Below are 18,743 nucleotides of genomic sequence, written 5' to 3'. Positions count from 1 at the left end.
TTATCTCTCTAAGATATGGGTGCAAGGGCGCACCCAATCCCAATGAGATCAATTTTGGACTTGTCACCATTCTAGGGATTCTGAAATTTCTACCATAATTAAAAAGATGAGGCCGCATCATAATGATAGGACGCGACCATATGCCCTCCATGTCATAGAACTTAGCGGTCTTTTGCTTGAGGGTATTTTAATTTTTCATTCACTAACTTTAAACAAGTTTGTTCTTATTCCAATATTTTTCTTATCTTGTATTAGTTGCTGATGCCCTAGATATGGAAGCTGCCAAGAAGGGGATCAAAGCTACACAGAGGATGATCAATCAAGCTACTAAGAAAGCAAGCCGTCTTCCTCCCAAGGTTCTCGCTATCATGGGGGAGTCCTCAACAGGGAAGAAGAGGATGAAGGCTCTGATGAGAATTCTAAGACTTCTTTTGAGCCTGCTTGGGGGATATGCTCATCTGAACAACTGGATGAAAGCCCAACACAGAATAGTTTTCCTTGCTCCTTTATGAAGCGTTTCTTCACAGCTTCTGTACATTTTTTATACTTGCTCCAATCGAAATCAACCTCACTGTTAGAGACCTCCCAATGCACGAAGGGGGTGGGTGAAGGTTCAGGTGAGTTAAAGAATTAGAATGTGTCTTCACCGAAAGTATTCATCTCGTCACGAAGAGGTGGAGAGTTTTCTTCGGGCGCGCCCTGAAAGTTGGGCTAACTAGTGATAAGTGGCATTTTATACCACTTAGAACGTCTTATAATGGCTTGAATTGATATCTTGAAATCAGGTATTTTGTGTATTTGATGCGTTTTTCAAGTGTTTTTGCATTTCAGGGTATAACTTGCGTATGTAGGAAGAATTCATCAGAAATAAGCCTAGGGAAGTGTGTGGCATTGGTTGTGGAAAGTTGGGGGCAGAACGCAGCAAAGTCAGGATCAGAATTCAGAATTTTCCAGAAGGTGCTTGGGCGCCCGCTTAGGATGCTGGGGCGGCCGCCTAGGAGCTTGGGCGCCCGCTCAGGAATCTGGGGCGGCCGCTCAGGGATGAAAATTTTAATACTGAATTTTATAGTCCTTATTCTGATGGACTTCTGAGACGGCTGGTTCTTGTGGGCTTCTATATAAGTAGTTCTCAGAGACGTTTCACATAAGGGTGGTATCAAGCAAGGAGCAAGGAGAGAAGGAAGAAGACCATTTTAGCACATCGCAACGAAGAAGATGAAGCATACGTTTTCTTGTGATTCTTTTATTCGTTGTATCAGTGGATGCTAGTTTTCTTTACTTTGAACCTTATTACTCTTGTGATGTACTCTGGTTTTAATAAGTATTTTTATTAGTTTATATTGTGTGTTATTATCATGTTTTCATATGAACCTATGGTGACGATGAGTTCTATCATGGGCTAATCGTGATCATGGGGTCATAACGGATTTATTATGGATTTCTTTAGTTAGTTGTTTAATACCTTAGTGTGTGATGATTGTATGATATCTAGCATAGGTTGTGCTTATTCGTCTTATGTGTGTCACGAACATATAAGATAGTCTATTAATCTTCTGTGAAGTGATGGTGGATCTTGAGGTTTAGAACTTGCCATGCTAGCATAGGTTCATGTATGTGTATGCATGATTAGTGGGTAACTCTAACCGTTTTACTTGCCCTGTGTAATCAAAAAGAACAACTTATGCTTAAATCATTATGTTGTCAAATTCTGTAGACATATAGGGTCTCAACATAATTGATGTCTATTTAACTTCTATCTTAATTGTGGATGTTTGGTAGAATGGTATTAGTACAACGAAAGTTGGCTTTTATCAGTTTCGTGTTGTTCGATTAATATCATCACCGTTACATGCTAAGGGTAATAACGATAACTATTGAATGAAGTAGTAATGAAGTTATGATCTCATGTGTGTTTAATATTATTAATTTAAGTGTCAATTAAGTGTTTAATTCTCGTAGTTAATTGTAGTTAATAATTAGTTAATTAAATTTACATGTTATTGTCTTGACATTGAGAAGTAATCATACATTGGTGAGTAAGTGTTAATTGAACATAATTAGTCTGAGTCTCTGTGGGAACGAACTAGTATTTATTCTATATTACTTGCGAACGCGTATACTTGCGTGAATTATTAGCGCGTGTTTTTGCCTTAACAAGTTTTTGGCGCCACTGCCGGGGACTCGGCGTATTTGTTTAGTTTATGTACTTGCCATCAGTGGTCATTAGGACTCATTCCCGGTTGTGTTTCTGGTACTCTAGCGAGCATTTATGCAAACACGTTCTCGCACTCGCAAGAGAACTTTAGATACGGCTGAGGAGACAGACTCAGTTCTTGATATTCCGGAGAGGATAGATTTTGAAGATTTGGATAAATAGAGTGAGTAGAAAGAACCAGTAGTCATGGGTGATCGTATAGTTCCAGCAGCAGATCCAGCTCTTATGGAATTTTCTCGGCCTAAAATTAATGACATTCAGTCAAGCATCCTTCATCCGGCTATTCAGGATAATACTTTTGAAATCAAGCCGGCCACTATTAAGATGGTGCAGAATTCTGTTTCTTTCGGAGGTGCTGCGACTGAAGACCCCAACATGCATATCAGGAATTTTGTCGAGATCTGTAGTACTTTCAAATATAATGGTGTGACTGATGAGGCTATCAAGATGAGGCTTTTCCCATTCTCTCTGAGGGATAAAGCTAAGGACTGGTTACATTTTGAACCAGCTGGGTCCATCACTACTTGGCAAGATCTTTCGTAAAAGTTTCTGGTGAAGTTCTATCCAATGGCAAAGACTACAGCTATGAGGAATGCTCTTACTCAGTTTGTGCAGCAACCAACGGAATCTATGTGCGAAGCTTGGGAGCGCTACAAGGAGATGTTGAGAAAGTGTCCACATCATGGTATGCCTGACTGGATGGTGATCACTGGTTTCTATAATGATTTGGGGGCCCAATCTCGGCCCATGCTCGATGCAGCAGCTGGAGGCACCTTGTAGGCCAAAAGCTATACTGAGGCTTATAATCTTATTGAAACTATTGCTGCAAATGAGCATCAAAACCCAACTCAAAGGATGATGCCTGGGAAGGTAACAGGTATTCTGGAAGTCGATGCAGCTACAACTATTGCAGCGCAGCTCCAAGCGCTGTCTTTGAAGGTCGATTCTTTGGCCAACTACGGAATCAATCAGATAGCTATGGTCTGTGAGCTTGATGAAAATTTATCTTTTTTTAGAGTTATAATTTTTATATTTATAGTTATAATAGAATTAATTATAATTAATTGGTCGTTCCTATCCAATAATCTACTAGTATCGGCTCGCTATTCACTCGGTTTTTGGGTCATAATCATTATGTAGGAGAGATGGCCCAGTGAATAATTTGTATTATCTGTAGATTTAATTTGTCTAAATGAATCATGAATTATCTGATTCGTAATTATAGAATCTTTTTTTTTTGTTAATTTCGCCGGATTTATATACCTTTCTCAATCTAAATAATAGAGTTGGATGTACTTTTAAGAGTTCGTTTTTTATTCTTTTTATAAACAGAAATAAAACGTATCTATGTCTGCTCACAAAGCAAGAAGAGTGGTTGATCAATTTCGCATAGCATTACTATACCTTCCTTATTCATTGCGGGAATGAATTAATCGTAAATTATGAGATTTAACTATTCCTTTGTGCAGACTCTCATGCTACGGATCAGTGTTCTCTTATGAATAAATCTGTTCAGTATGTGAACAATTATCAGTGACTGCAGCAGCCTGTGCCAGCTACTTATCATCCTAACAACAGAAATCATCCCAATTTCAGCTGGAGCAATAATCAAAATACTATTCAGCAACCATATCAGCAGCCTATCAATAAGCAGTTTAATCCACCTGAATTCCAGCAATCACATCATTATGCTCAAAGGCAATCATATCCTCAACAAGGAGGTGTTGCTCCACCTTCTAGTGCTAATTTCGAGGAGCTCAAGCTATTGTGCAAAAGTCAGGATGTTTCTATCAAGACCTTGGAAAATAAAATCGGTCAATTAGCCAATGTTGTGCTCAATTGTCAACCTGGCACACTTCCCAGTGATACTGAAGTGCCAGGCAAGAAGGAAGCTAAGGAACAAGTAAAGGCTGTCACCTTAAGGTCTGGAAAAGTTGCTGATGCTGAAAAAGCGAAAGATGCAGAAGCTGAAGTTGTTGATGAAGAAGAAAAGCAAAAGGAGAAAGCGGCAAAACCATGGAAGACTACTGTTGAACACACTTTGCCTGAGGGTAATACAGGGGATAAACAGCTCTATCCTCCACTACCTTTCCCTAAGAGATTGCAACAACAAAAATTGGATAAGCGGTTCAGTAAGTTTCTGGAGGTGTTCAAGAAACTTCACATCAACATACCTTTTGCTGAGGCTCTGGAGCAAATGCCTAGTTATGCAAAATTCATGAAGAGTATTCTTTTAAGGAAGGTGAAACTGGATGACCTTGATACCATTGCTCTAACGGAAGAGTGCAGTGTTGTACTGCAACAAAAATTACCTCCAAAGCTTAAAGATCCAGGTAGCTTTACCATTCCTTGCACCATCGGCAAGTTGTCTTTCGACAAATGCATGTGTGATTTGGGAGCAAGCATCAATCTGATGCCATTGTCTATCTTCAAAAAGTTAAATTTTCCTGATCTAAATCCCACCTACATGTCTCTACAATTGGCTGATCGTTCTATTACATACCCACGAGGCATCGTGGAGGACGTGTTAGTAAAGGTGGATAAGCTCTTCTTCCCTGCAAACTTTGTCATTTTGGATTTCGAGGAAGATAAGAAAATTCCCATAATCTTGGGAAGACCTTTCTTGGCTACAGGTCGTACCTTGATAGATGTGCAGAAAGGTGAACTTACTATGAGGGTGCAGGATCAGGATGTGACATTCAATGTATTCAAGGCGATGAAATTCCCTACAGAAGACGATGAGTGCTTAAAGGTGGATTTGATTGATTCTGTGGTAACTTCAGAACTTGATCACATGCTAATGTCTGATGCCTTAGAGAAAGCCTTAGTGGGGGAATTTGACAGTGATGATGAGGATGGCAATGAGCAACTACAATATCTAAATGCTTCTCCTTGGAGGCGAAAGCTAGACATACCATTTGAATCTCTTGGTAACACTAATCTCAATAATGCTGAAGGAAAGCTCAAACCATCTACTGAGGAAGCACCTACTTTGGAGCTTAAACCATTGCCTGAACACTTGAGGTATGCTTTTTTAGGTGATGCATCTACTTTACCTGTTATTATTACATCTGATCTTTCAGGTAGTGAGGAGGACAAGCTCTTGAGGATTTTGAGAGAATTCAAATCGGCCATCTGATGGACTATAGCAGATATAAAAGGGATCAGCACTTCGTACTGTATGCATAAAATTCTACTAGAGGAAGGTAGTAAGCCAACTGTTGAGCAACAGTGAAGACTTAATCATATCATGAAAGAAGTGGTGAAGAAAGAAATTCTGAAGTGGCTAGATGCAGGAATCATATATCCTATTTCTGACAGTTCTTGGGTGAGCCCCGTGCAATGTGTACCTAAGAAAGGAGGTATAACTGTGGTAGCAAATGAGAAGAACGAGCTCATCCCCACTCGAACAGTCACAGGATGGAGGGTATGCATGGATTACAGAAAGTTGAACAAAGCCACGAGAAATGATCACTTCCCTCTTCCATTTATTAATCAGATGTTTGACATGTTGGTTGGTCATGAGTATTATTGTCTTCTGGATGGTTATTCGGGGTATAATCAGATTTGTATTGCACCAGAAGATCAAGAAGAGACTACCTTCACTTGTCCATTTGGCACGTTTGCTTTTTGCAGAGTTTCGTTTGGCTTATGTGGTGTACCTACCACTTTTCAGATATGCATGATGGCTATATTCCCTGATATGATTGGAAACAATGTCGAAGTGTTCATGGACGACTTCTCCGTCTTTGGACATTCGTATGATGAATGTTTGAATAATCTTCGTTCGGTGCTCAAAAGGTGTGTGGAAACTAATTTGGTGCTCAATTGGGAAAAATGTCACTGTATGGTGCGTGAAGGCATTATTCTTGGGCATAAAGTCTCTAGCAAGGGTCTTGAGGTGGACAAAGCCAAGGTGGGAGTCATTGAAAATCTTCCACCACCTATTATTGTGAAAGGAATCCGTAGTTTTCTTGGTCATGCGGGTTTCTATCGGCGTTTCATCAAGGACTTCTCGAAGATATCTAAACCGTTATGCAACTTGCTCGAGAAAGATGTGCCTTTCAAATTTGATGATGAATGCTTGGCGGCATTCGAGACTCTCAAGAAGAGTTTGATAACTGTACCAGTTATTACGGCACCTGATTGGACAGAACCTTTTGAGATGATGTGTGATGCGAGTGATTATGCAGTGGGAACAGTTCTTGGGCAGCACAAGAATAATCTTTTTCATGTGGTCTACTATGCTAGTAAGACTCTAAATGGAGCTCAAATGAACTACACCACTACTGAGAAGGAGCTCTTGGCTATAGTCTTTGGTTTTGAAAAATTTCGATCTTATCTACTTGGGACAAAGGTGACAGTATTCACTGATCATGCTGCCATTCGCTATTTGGTCTCAAAGAAGGATTCAAAGCCTAGACTTATTCGTTGGGTGCTCTTGCTACAAGAATTTGAGCTAGAGATCAAGGATCGAAAAGGTACTGAGATGCAAGTAGCTGACCATCTCTCTAGATTGGAGAATCCCGGTTCGACTTCACATGATAAGACATTGATCAACGAATCTTTTTCGGATGAGCAGTTGTTCGCAGTTCAAGAGGAAGAGCCATGGTTCGCAGATATTGTGAACTATCTTGTCAGCAATATAATGCCTCCTAATATGAATGCAGCTCAAAAGAAGAAGTTTCTGCATGAGGTGAAGTGGTACATGTGGGATGAACCATATTTGTTTAGATAGGGAGCTGACCAGATCATCAGGAGATGTATCCCATTCTGTGAGACGGAGGGGATATTACGAGACTGCCATTCCACAGTTTATGGTGGACATTATGGTGGTGAAAAGACGGTAGCTCATATTTTGCAAGCATGTTTTTTCTGGCCTACGTTGTTTAAGGATGCACATCAGTTCGTTTTAAGGTGTGATCGTTTCCAAAGAGTGGGGAATCTTACTAGAAAGGATGAGATGCCTTTAAATGTAATGCTTGAAGTCGAGGTCTTTGAGGTTTGGGGAATCGATTTCATGGGACCATTTATCTCATCCTGCATTAATCAGTACATCTTGCTGGTAGTAGATTATGTCTCGAAATGGGTAGAAGTCAAGGCTCTACCGACGAATGATGCAAAGGTAGTGTTGAATTTTCTCCATAAGCAGATATTCACAAGGTTTGGAACGCCACGAGTAATCATAAGTGATGAGGGGTCGCATTTCTGCAATCGTAAGTTCACTTCTATGATGCAGCACTACAATGTGAATCATCGTATTGCTACTGCCTATCATCCGCAAACTAATGGTCAAGCTGAAGTGTCTAATAGAGAGATCAAGCGCATTCTAGAGAAAGTTGTTTTTCCATCAAGGAAAGATTGGTCTTCAAAGCTCGATGAAGCTGTTTGGGCTTATAGAACAGCATACAAGACTCCACTTGGGATGTCCCCGTTTCAACTTGTCTATGGGAAGGGATGTCATTTACCTGCGGAGCTTGAGCATAAGGCTTATTGGGCGTTGAAGAAGTTGAACCTTGATCTAGATGCAGCTGGGAAGAAGCGAATGCTTCAGTTAAATGAACTTGATGAATTTCAACTTTAAGCGTACGAGAACAACAAAATGTATAAGGAAAAAGTAAAAAGGTGGCATGACAGGAAGCTATCTCCTAAGTCATTCGTGCCGGGGCAACAAGTTCTTTTATTCAACTCTCGTCTCCGACTTTTTCCTGGAAAGTTGAAATTAAGGTGGTCAGGACCTTTTATCGTCAAAACTGTGTTTCCACATGGAGCGATGGAGATTTTTTAGAATGAGCTAGGCCAAGCATTCAAGGTTATGGTCAAAGATTGAAGCATTACTATGGGGACTGTTAGGGCGAAAACACACGCTAATATTCACGCAAGTATACGCGTTCGCAAGTAATATAGAATACTTTCTAGTTCGTTCCCACAGAGACTCGGACTAATTTATTGTCTAATTAAACTCACTCACCAATGTATGATTACTTCTCAATGTTAAGACACTAACACTTAGAATTGTTGACTAAATATTAACTACAATTAACTACTTAATTAATCACTTAATTAACACTTCAAATTATCAATAATAAAACACTCATGAGATCACAACTTCATTACTACTTCCTTCAATAGTCATTGTTATTTCCTTTAGCATGTGACAGTGATGATATTAATCGAATAACACGAAACTGATAGAAGCCAACTTTCATTGTACTAATATCATTCTACCAAACATCCACAATTAAGATAGAAGTTGAATAGTCATCAATTATGTTGAGTTCCTATATGTCTACAGAAATTGACAACACAACGATTTAATCACAAGTTATTACTTTTGATTACATAGGGCAAATAAAATTGTTAGATTTACCCACTAATCATGCACAACGTACATGAACCTATGCTAGCATGGCAAGTTCTAAATCTCAAGATCCACCGTCGCTTCACAAGAGATTAACACCCTATCTTATATGTTCGCGACGCACATAAGACGAATATGCACAACCAATACTAGATATCATACAATCATCACACACTAAAGTATTAAACAATTAACTAAAGAATTCCATAGTAAATCCATTACAACCCCATGATCACGATTAGCCCATAATAGCACTTATCGTCATCATGGGTTCATCTGAAATCATGATAAACAAACACAAGAAAATAATAACTAAACTAATTATATTAAATCAGAGTACGTCACAAGAGTAAATAGGTTCAAAGTAAGAAGACTAGCATCCAACGTTACAATGAAACAAGAATCACAAGAAAATATGCTTCCTCTTCGTTGCTGTGTACTAAAACGGTCTTCTTCCTTATCTCCTTCGCTCCTTGCGTAATACCACGATCCTCTCTCTTGAAAACGTCTCCAAATTTACTTATATAATAGTCCCATAAAACTCAGATTACATAGAAGTGGAAGTCAAACAGAAATAGAAGTCCTAAAAAAAATTATCTTTTTTTCCCGACCCTGCGCGGCCGCTCAGCATAGCTGAGCGGGCGCTCAGCTTCGTGCGCGGCCGCTCAGCATTGCTGAGCGGGCGCTCAGGACCCTTCTGGAAAATTCCTGAGTTTGCTCCGTTTCTTCGCCGTAATCTGCCCATTTCTTCCCTCTCTCAATGATGAACACATGCCAAGGCTTATTCTTGATGATTACTCCTCCGAAATGCAACTAATACCCTGAAATGCATAAAACTAAAAAAACGCATCAAATACACAAAATACTTGATTTCAATGCACCAATTTAAGCCATTTTAAGATGTTCTAAGTGGTATAAAATGCCACTTATCACACCCCCAAACTTAAATCGATGCTTGTCCTCAAGCGTCACAGACTCAAAAACAAATAAAAACATGCATGAATGCAATCTATATGAAAATGCAGCGATCCCCCTTACTACGAACGAACCAACCAAATTGCAACATCTCAACAAATGCAGTTAGATGACTAAAGATCAATAAACTCATGCAACGAACATACAGCCAGAAACGTGGTGTGTGCAGATGCTTAACAGATATGCTTCGGAACTAGACCAATTATTATGACTCGACTATCCTCAAGGCAATCACATGATTATACAAAGAATAAAAATTCTAGGCACAAAGTGACATACAACACTACAAGAATTCTGGAGCTTATTACGGAATCATACTTTTTATTCACAACACAAATGCTTATTTGACCGTGCAATGAGTGAGGTCCACAAAAGACTTATACAATGGTATCCATGTAACGAGCGTTAGGTTAGCAGATCCCAGACTCTAAAAGCCTTAGGTCACTAGGCACAAAGTCCCCTAAGAACTTAATAACTCGAATACCAAAGAGCCCACTCATGATCAATTATGCATAAACACCACAAAAATTATTATATTTATTTATTTATTTATTTTTAAAATTTCTGAGCAAGTGCGTTTCGCTCCATCTTGCTCAACCCTAGACTACTCGCACAACATGCGAGCCGGCTACTAGCCATTTGACGCCTAGCCACAACTAGCAACAAATTCCATTTTTTACTCCAATTTTTTCTTTTTCATGCTTTTATCACTAAGAACCTATTATCGAATTCTAAGCATAATAAATAGATTAACCTCGAAAACAATCAAATCATAACAACAATCTAGCCCTTACGCATTCTCTAAGACTTAGTGGAATTACAAGTGCTTCTAGCATGCATATCAACCTACACGACTTAATATCACTTTAATGCTATCACTACACTCGCATCAATATCACAATTCAGTCGATAAATCATCGCAAAAGGGATCATGGTAAATGCATGAGCTACATGACATGATAAACAAATAAAGCTATATAAAAAAAACTATATGGCATAAATTATGCAACTATATAAACTAAACTATCATGAATATGCAGCTATATGACACACACACACAGTATTCCTTAACTACCACCCCCAAACTTAAAATCTTCACTGTCCCCAGTGAAAGTAGTAGAAAGGAACACAGGGTATACCTACTCGGAGTCATCATCATCATCACCATCAGTGGGTGGAGTATCAGGCGGCGGGTATGCAGAGTCCTCACCAAAAACTGGCCACTGGATATCAGCTCCAAGGCCCCGAAAAGCAGTCCCTAACGCAAGGGAGAGCTCCTGAGCAAACCTGCTCTGTGTCTCGTACATGGCATCCATATACCGTGAAAGCCTCCTAAACTGGGTATCAGCCATCCCAGCACCCTCCTGAGCTCTCGAAGAACCAGCCTCATCACGCTCAGGCCTAGCCATAGTAACACCTCGTGCTGGACGCCCTCCTGGAAGACGATAACTGAAAGGAATATGTCCTAAGTCCAATCGTGTATTAGGATTTAGGAATAACTTTTATGTAATCTGTTTTGATTTCATTGATATTATTAAAGACTTGTTTTATTTTTATTACGGGCTTTATCTATTTAAGTGTTTAAATAAGATATACCATAGTTTAGAGTAAAGCTTTTTATGGATTATGATGAGATCATAATAGTGAGACCTAAAAAGATGATAACTCTAAACTTAAATAGTTCCTGGTCATAGGATTACTAACTGGTAATTAATAATCCACAAAGATCGGTACATACTATGCTTGCTTCATTATGAAGGATGTCTGTTCTCATAGACATTTGTGTGGTGACACTATAGCTAGTATGTAGGTGCTTATTATAGAATAAGTTCACTGAACATGACTCGCACAGCTGAATAACTGATGGAGTTCACTCACGTGTCAGCAGTTGTTCACAAAGTGATAGTTGTACAAGTATCCTTAGACTTGAGGTCATCATAGTCATCTTATGTACACTGAACTATGCTTTGGTTTAGTTCTTAGTCTCCAGGGACAATTATTAGGGCTCTTCTGGGTATAGGAATTTGTACACGAAGATAGTGTATGATCAATAAAGGATCTACCCCTTCCAGTGAAGGAAGCGAATGTTCAAGGCTGATCCACTTATGCTAGTTCAGGAATCTCTGGCCAGAGTGAATGAAATTAGAAAGGAGTTTCTAATTTGCATAGAACTACGCATAGTAAATGGTAAGCAAAGTGATTGAATTAGATAGGCTTGACACGAGATCCATGCCTTGTATTTAATCGGAACATTGTAGGGTAGAAGGAGTTTATTGTACGGTAACTATTCACTGACAGGTTCTAGGTATTCTAAGCAGTGAATTCATATTATCCGGATAGTCGCGATATGTTGAGAAGCATCACTCACGATGTAGAATAAATGTGATTAATTAATTAATCATATTTAATAAATTAGAGAATTTATATAAATAATGATAAAATAGTTTTATTATTATTTATTTTTACTACCGGCTTAATATTGAACCTACAGGGTCACACCATAAAAAGAGAATGATTTAATGGTGGAGGAATTAATTAATAATGGCTAATAATTATTTATTTATGAAATAAATAATTAATTGGCAAATTTAATAATTGATTAAATGAGATTTAATTGATTATAAATTAATTAAGAAAAGTTCTTAATATTATTAATTAAAGGATTTAATTTTTGGAAATTAAATCAAGAGAGAGAATTATTTCTAAAGTGTTTAGAAAAAGGATGAATGATTAAAAGGTGTTTTAATTATTAATGAGAATAATAAATGGGATAATAATAATAATATTTATGGGAAAATTTCAGCTGAAAATTTTGCCTATAAATACACTATTATAGACCCTAATTTTATTCTAACCCCAGAACCCGAAAACCCAAAAAGTTTGGAAAACCCAATTCTCTCCACCTTATTCCTCCTCCTTAACATCGTTAAAAATCCAACAATAACCCAGCCCATGCTCCTCGGGCTCACCACCGGTCCACTCCTGCATCCCATTCAGAGTCCCAGAATCAATCGGAGCTGCCGGCAACTGCAACTGCTCATGAGCCGGCCAGTTCACTCCTACTGCTCGGCACAGCTTCGTAACCGTGGATGCATAAGGGATGTTCATATGCTTAGCTCCCCTCAAAAACTTCAGAATTCCTTGGTAGATAAACTCACCAAGGTCTACATAGTACTCCTCATTAAGAATTCCCCACAACAACTGTGCTCTCTCAACTGTGACCTCGTGTGCATGCGAAAAAGGCAAAATATTAGCACAAATAAATGAATTTCATGCACGGGCATACCTGTTCATAGAGATCGCCGGGAAGTGACGATACTCATTAGTGCCGGTCTTGAAGGTCCAAACTGTGCCCGGCCTACAGAGAGTCGCACAAATCAAATCCAAGTCAAAATCCTCAGCAGTCTTCTCATTCCAGTTCTCTTCCTCGGGCTTCCTCTCTCGCTGTCCAATCACACGGCGAATCGCCGCAGGGTGATAATCAACCGTCAGCCCTCGGACCACAGAAAACCCATTCTTTTCGGCCTTCGCGTTCGCATAGAACTCGCGAACCACGCTCATCGGCACTACTTTGGGCGACTCACAAAAAGCTATCCACCCCTTCTCTGCAATCATGGGTAGCAACTCACCATCCCTCCCCGATGGTAAAAACCCTCTCTCCTTCAGAATCGGCTTCCCCAAAAGCCTAGTGTACTCCTCCTCCGCAGCTCTGTCAGTCAACCGAGGCCTTGCAGCAGTACCCCTTGATGAATCAGCAGTAGGGACTGTGCTGCTGCTATCGATAGTTCGTGCTCTCTTGGGTGCCATTGATTCTCCAATAAAAGTGTTTAAGAACTGAGTTTTGGTGCTTGGGAGTGATTTTAAGTGTAGGAAGTTTGTGGGAGATATGTAGGATATGTGTATGTATATGTAGGGTGTGGAATAGGTTAAATTAGATTAGGGCTGGGGATTAAGGGTTAAAATGATGGGGTAGTGGGAACAAATCGTGGGTTCATGGGCTAAAACTGGTTTTTTTTTTTAAGAACTTAAAAATTTTTCTGGCAGTCGACCCCTGGGCGGTCGCTCAGCAAAGCTAAGCGGGCGCTCAGGGGGTCACTGGAAAAAAAATTTTCAGCCCCGTTTTTCTGATTTTTTTGTGTTTTTGGATAGGTTATTAACTTCTAAGGGATCCTGTAACAACAAATCATGGGTTGCCTCCCACGCAGCGCTTCTTTTTCGTCATTAGCTTGACGTTGCGTACCTTGCTCAAGTAGTCAACAAAATGGCACTAACCACTTCTCGGTTTGCCATGTCCCCATAGTAGTGCTTCAAACGCTGACCATTAACCTTGAATGCTTGGTCCGGATCATTCTCAAAAATTTTCACCACTCCATGTGGAAACACAGTTTTGACAATAAAAGGTCCAGACCACCTCGATTTCAACTTCCCAAAAAAAAGTCGGAGACGAGAGTTGAATAAGAGAACTTGTTGCCCCGACACGAATAACTTAGGATGTAGCTTCCTATTGTGCCACCTCTTCACCTTTTCCTTATACATTTTGTTATTCTCGTATGCTTGAAGTTGAAATTCATCAAGTTCATTAAGCTGAAGCATTCTTTTCTTACCAGCTGCATCTAAATCCAGTTTCAACTTTTTCAATGCCCAGTAGGCCTTATGCTCAAGCTCCGCAGGTAGATGACATCCCTTACCGTACACCAACTGAAACGGGGACATACCAAGTGGAGTTTTATATGCTGTTCTATAAGGCCAAACAGCTTCATCGAGCTTTAAAGACCAATCCTTCCTTGACGGACAAACAACCTTCTCTAGAATGCGCTTGATCTCTCTGTTAGACACTTCCGCTTGACCATTTGTTTGCGGATGATAGGCAGTAGCCACTCGATGATTCACATTATAACGCTGCATCATAGAAGTGAACTTACGGTTGCAGAAATGCGACCCTTCATCACTTATGATTACCCGAGGTGTTCCAAACCTTGTGAAAATCTGCTTATGAAGAAAATTTAGCACTGCCTTTGCATCATTTGTTGGTAAAGCTTTGACTTCTACCCATTTTGAGACATAATCGACTTCCATCAAGATGTACTGATTATTGCAAGATGAGACAAAAGGCCCCATGAAATCGATTCCCCAAACATCAAAGACCTCGACTTTAAGCATCACATTTAACGGCATCTCATCCTTTCTCGTCAAATTTCCCACTCTTTGGCAATGATCACACCTTAAAACAAACTGATGAGCATCCTTAAACAAAGTAGGCCAGAAAAAACCTGCTTGCAGAATACGAGCTGCCGTCTTCTCACCACCATAGTGTCCACCATAAACCGTGGAGTGGCAGTCTCGTAATATCCCCTCCGTCTCACAGAACGGGATACATCTCCTGATGATCTGGTCAGCTCCCTGTCTAAATAAATATGGTTCATCCCACATATACCACTTCACCTCATGCAGAAACTTCTTCTTTTGAGCTGAGGTCAATTTAGGAGGCATTACATTGCTGACGAGATAGTTTACAATATCTGCAAACCATGGTTCTTCCTCCTGAACTGCAAATAACTGCTCATCCAGAAAAGATTCATTGATTAATGTCCTATCTTGTGAAGTAGAATCGGGATTCTTCAACCTAGAGAGATGGTCAGCTACTTGATTCTCGGTACCTTTTCTATCCTTGATCTCTAACTCAAATTCCTGAAGTAAAAGCACCCAACGAATGAGTCTCGGCTTCGAGTCCTTCTTGGAAACCAGATAGCGAATGGCCGCATGATCAGTGAATACTGTTACTTTAGTACCAAGTAGATAAGATCGAAATTTCTCGAAACCAAAGACTATATCCAAGAGCTCCTTCTCAGTAGTGGTGTAGTTCATTTGGGCCCCATTTAAGGTCTTACTCACATAGTAGACCACATGGAAGAGATTTTTCTTGCGCTGTCCCAGAACTGCACCTACCGCATAATCACTCGCATCACACATCATCTCAAACGGTTCCTTCCAATCTGGTGCTGTAATAACTGGTGCAGTGATCAAACTCTTCTTGAGAGTCTCGAATGCCGCCAAACATTCATCATCAAATTTGAAAAGCACATCTTTCTCAAGCAAATTGCACAACGACTTAGATATCTTTGAAAAGTCCTTGATGAATCGCCGATAAAAACCCGCATGACCAAGAAAACTACGGATTCCTTTCACAGAATTAGGTGGTGGAAGATTTTCAATGACTCCCACCTTGGCCTTGTCCACCTCCAGACCCTTGTTAGAGACCTTATGCCCAAGAATAATGCCTTCACGCACCATAAAATGACATTTCTCCCAATTGAGCACCAAATTAGTTTCCACGCACCTTTTTAGTACGGCGCGAAGATTATTCAAACATTCATCATATGAATGTCCAAAGACGGAGAAGTCGTCCATAAACACTTCGACATTATTTCCAATCATGTCAGAGAATATAGCCATCATACATCTCTGAAAAGTGGTCGGTGCGCCACATAACCCAAACAAAACTCTGCGAAAAGCAAACGTGCCAAATGGACAAGTGAAGGTAGTCTTTTCCTGATCCTCTGGTGCAATACAAATCTGATTATACCCTGAATAGCCATCCAGAAGACAAAAATACTCATGACCAGCCAACCTGTCAAGCATCTGATCAATAAACGAAAGAGAAAAGTGATCCTTCCTTGTGGCTTTGTTCAATTTTCGATAATCCATGCATACTCTCCATCCTGTAACTGTTCGAGTGGGGATGAGCTCATTCTTTTCATTTGCTACCACAGTGATACCTCCTTTCTTAGGTACACATTGTACGGGGCTCACCCACGAACTGTCAGAAATAGGATAAATGATGCCTGCATCCAGCCATTTCAGAATTTCTTTCTTCACCACCTCCTTCATGATAGGATTCAGTCTGCGCTGCTGTTCAACAGTCGGCTTACTACCTTCCTCTAGCAGAATTTTATGCATGCAATATGAAGGACTTATCCCCTTGATGTCTGCTATGGTCCATCCAATAGCCGATTTGAATTCTCTCAAAATCCTTAAGAGCTTGTCTTCCTCACTACCTGAAAGGTCAGATGAAATAATAACAGGTAAAGTAGATGCATCACCTAAAAAAGCATACCTCAAGTGTTCAGGTAATGGCTTGAGCTCCAAGGTAGGTGTTTCCTCTATTGATGGTTTGAGCTTTCCTTCAGCATTCTTGAGGTCAGAAGTACCAAGAGATTCAAACGGCATGTCCAGCTTTCGCTTCCAGGGAGAAGCGTTCAGATATTGTAATTGCTCGTTGCCATCTTCATCATCGCTGTCAAAATCCCCCACTAAGGCCTTTTCCAATACATCAGACATTAGCATGCGATCGAGTTCCGAAGTAACCGCAGAATCAATCACATCCACTTTTAAGCATTCCTCATCTTCTGTAGGGAATTTCATTGCCTTGAATACGTTGAAGGTCACATCCTGATCTTGTACCCGCATAGTAAGTTCACCTTTTTGCACATCTATCAAGGTACGACCAGTAGCCAAGAAAGGTCTTCCCAAGATTATGGGAATCTTCTTATCTTCCTCAAAATCCAGAATAACAAAATCTGCAGGAAAGAAGAGCTTATCCACCTTGACTAGCACATCCTCCACTATGCCCCTTGGGTAAGTAATGGAACGATCAGCCAATTGTAGAGACATGTATGTGGGTTTTGGATCAGGCAAATCCAACTTTTTAAAGATCGACAACGACATCAGATTAATGCTTGCTCCCAAATCACAAAGGCACTTGTCAAAAGTCAACTTGCCAATGGTGCAAGGAATGGTGAAGCTACCTGGATCTTTCAGTTTTGGCGGTAACTTTTGCTGCAGAACAGCGTTACATTCTTCCGTGAGAGCAACGGTCTCAAGGTCATCCAGTTTCACCTTTCTTGAAAGAATACTCTTCATAAACTTCGCATAACTAGGCATTTTCTCCAGAGCCTCAGCGAAAGGTATATTGATGTGAAGTTTCTTGAACACCTCCAGAAACTTACCGAACTGTCTATCTAGCTTTTGTTGCTGCAATCTCTTAGGAAAAGGTGGTGGAGGATAGAGTTGTTTCTCCCCTGTATTACCCTCAGGCAGAGTGTGTTCAACAGTAGTCTTCCTTGGTTCCGCCGCTTTTCCTTTTGCTTAGCTTCTTCATCTCTAATTTCAGCTTCTCCTTCTTTTTCCTTTTCAGCATCAGCAACTTTTCCAGACCTTAAGGTAATAGCCTTGACTTGCTCTTTAGCTTCCTTCCTGCCTGGTACTTCCGTGTCACTGGGAAGAGTGCCAGGTTGACGATTGAGCACTGCATTGGCTAATTGACCGATTTGATTTTCCAAGGTCTTGATAGAAACCGCCTGACTCTTGCATAACAGCTTAAGTTCCTCAAAATCAGCACTAGTAGGTGCAGCTGCACTTCCCTGTTGAGGATACGATTGTCTTTGAGCATACTGCTGTGGTTGCTGGAATCCAGGTAGGTTAAACTGTTTACTCACTCCTTGCTGATATGGTGGCTGAATAGCATTCTGATTATTCCCCCAGCTGAAATTTGGGTGATTTCTGTTATTAGGATGAAGGTCGTTGGCACAGGCTGCTGTTGTCGCTAATAATTATTCACATACTGAACAGATTCGTTGACAAGAAAACACAGATCCGTAGCATGAGAACCTGCACAAAGCTCACAAACCATAGCTATTTGATTAACTCCATATGTAGCCAGAGAATCAACCTTCATTGACAGCGCTTGAAGCTGTGCTGCAATAGCGGTGGCTCCATCAACTTCCAGAATACCTGCTACCTTACCAGGCATCATCCTCTGAGTTGGGTTTTGATGCTCATTTGTAGCCATAGTCTCGATAAGATTATAAGCCTCAGTATAGCTTTTAGCCTATAAAGCGCCTCCAGCTGCTGCATCGAGCATGGGCCGAGATTGGGCCCCCAAACCATTATAGAAACCCGTGATCACCATCCAATCAGGCATTCCATGATGTGGACACTTTCTCAACATTTCCTTGTAGCGTTCCCAAGCTTCGCACATAGATTCTGTAGGTTGCTGCACAAACTGAGTAAGAGCACTCCTCATAGCAGCAGTCTTTGCCATTGGATAAAACTTCACCAGAAACTTTTGCGCAAGATCTTGCCACATAGTGATGGACCCAGCTGGTTCAGAATATAACCAATCCTTAGCTTTGT

The 18,743-nt window shown here is 40.3% G+C and overlaps 2 non-coding genes across 2 annotated transcripts; one reads left to right on the top strand and one right to left on the bottom strand.

The window, feature by feature from the left end:
• Positions 1 to 2,797: 2,797 nt before the first annotated feature.
• Positions 2,798 to 2,904, bottom strand: LOC141722522 (small nucleolar RNA R71). Its single transcript, XR_012575538.1, has one exon. It is a non-coding gene; the product is annotated as a small nucleolar RNA R71 (small nucleolar RNA).
• A 15,625-nt stretch (positions 2,905 to 18,529) lies between these two features.
• Positions 18,530 to 18,636, top strand: LOC141722246 (small nucleolar RNA R71). The gene has a single exon (XR_012575267.1). It is a non-coding gene; the product is annotated as a small nucleolar RNA R71 (small nucleolar RNA).
• The last annotated feature ends 107 nt before the right edge of the window (positions 18,637 to 18,743 follow it).

The sequence above is a fragment of the Apium graveolens genome, chromosome 4, assembly GCF_009905375.1.
Source record: "Apium graveolens cultivar Ventura chromosome 4, ASM990537v1, whole genome shotgun sequence".
Taxonomy (NCBI): Eukaryota; Viridiplantae; Streptophyta; class Magnoliopsida; order Apiales; family Apiaceae; genus Apium; species Apium graveolens.
Note: the sequence above shows the minus strand (reverse complement) of the source record. Positions and strands in the feature narration are given on the sequence as shown.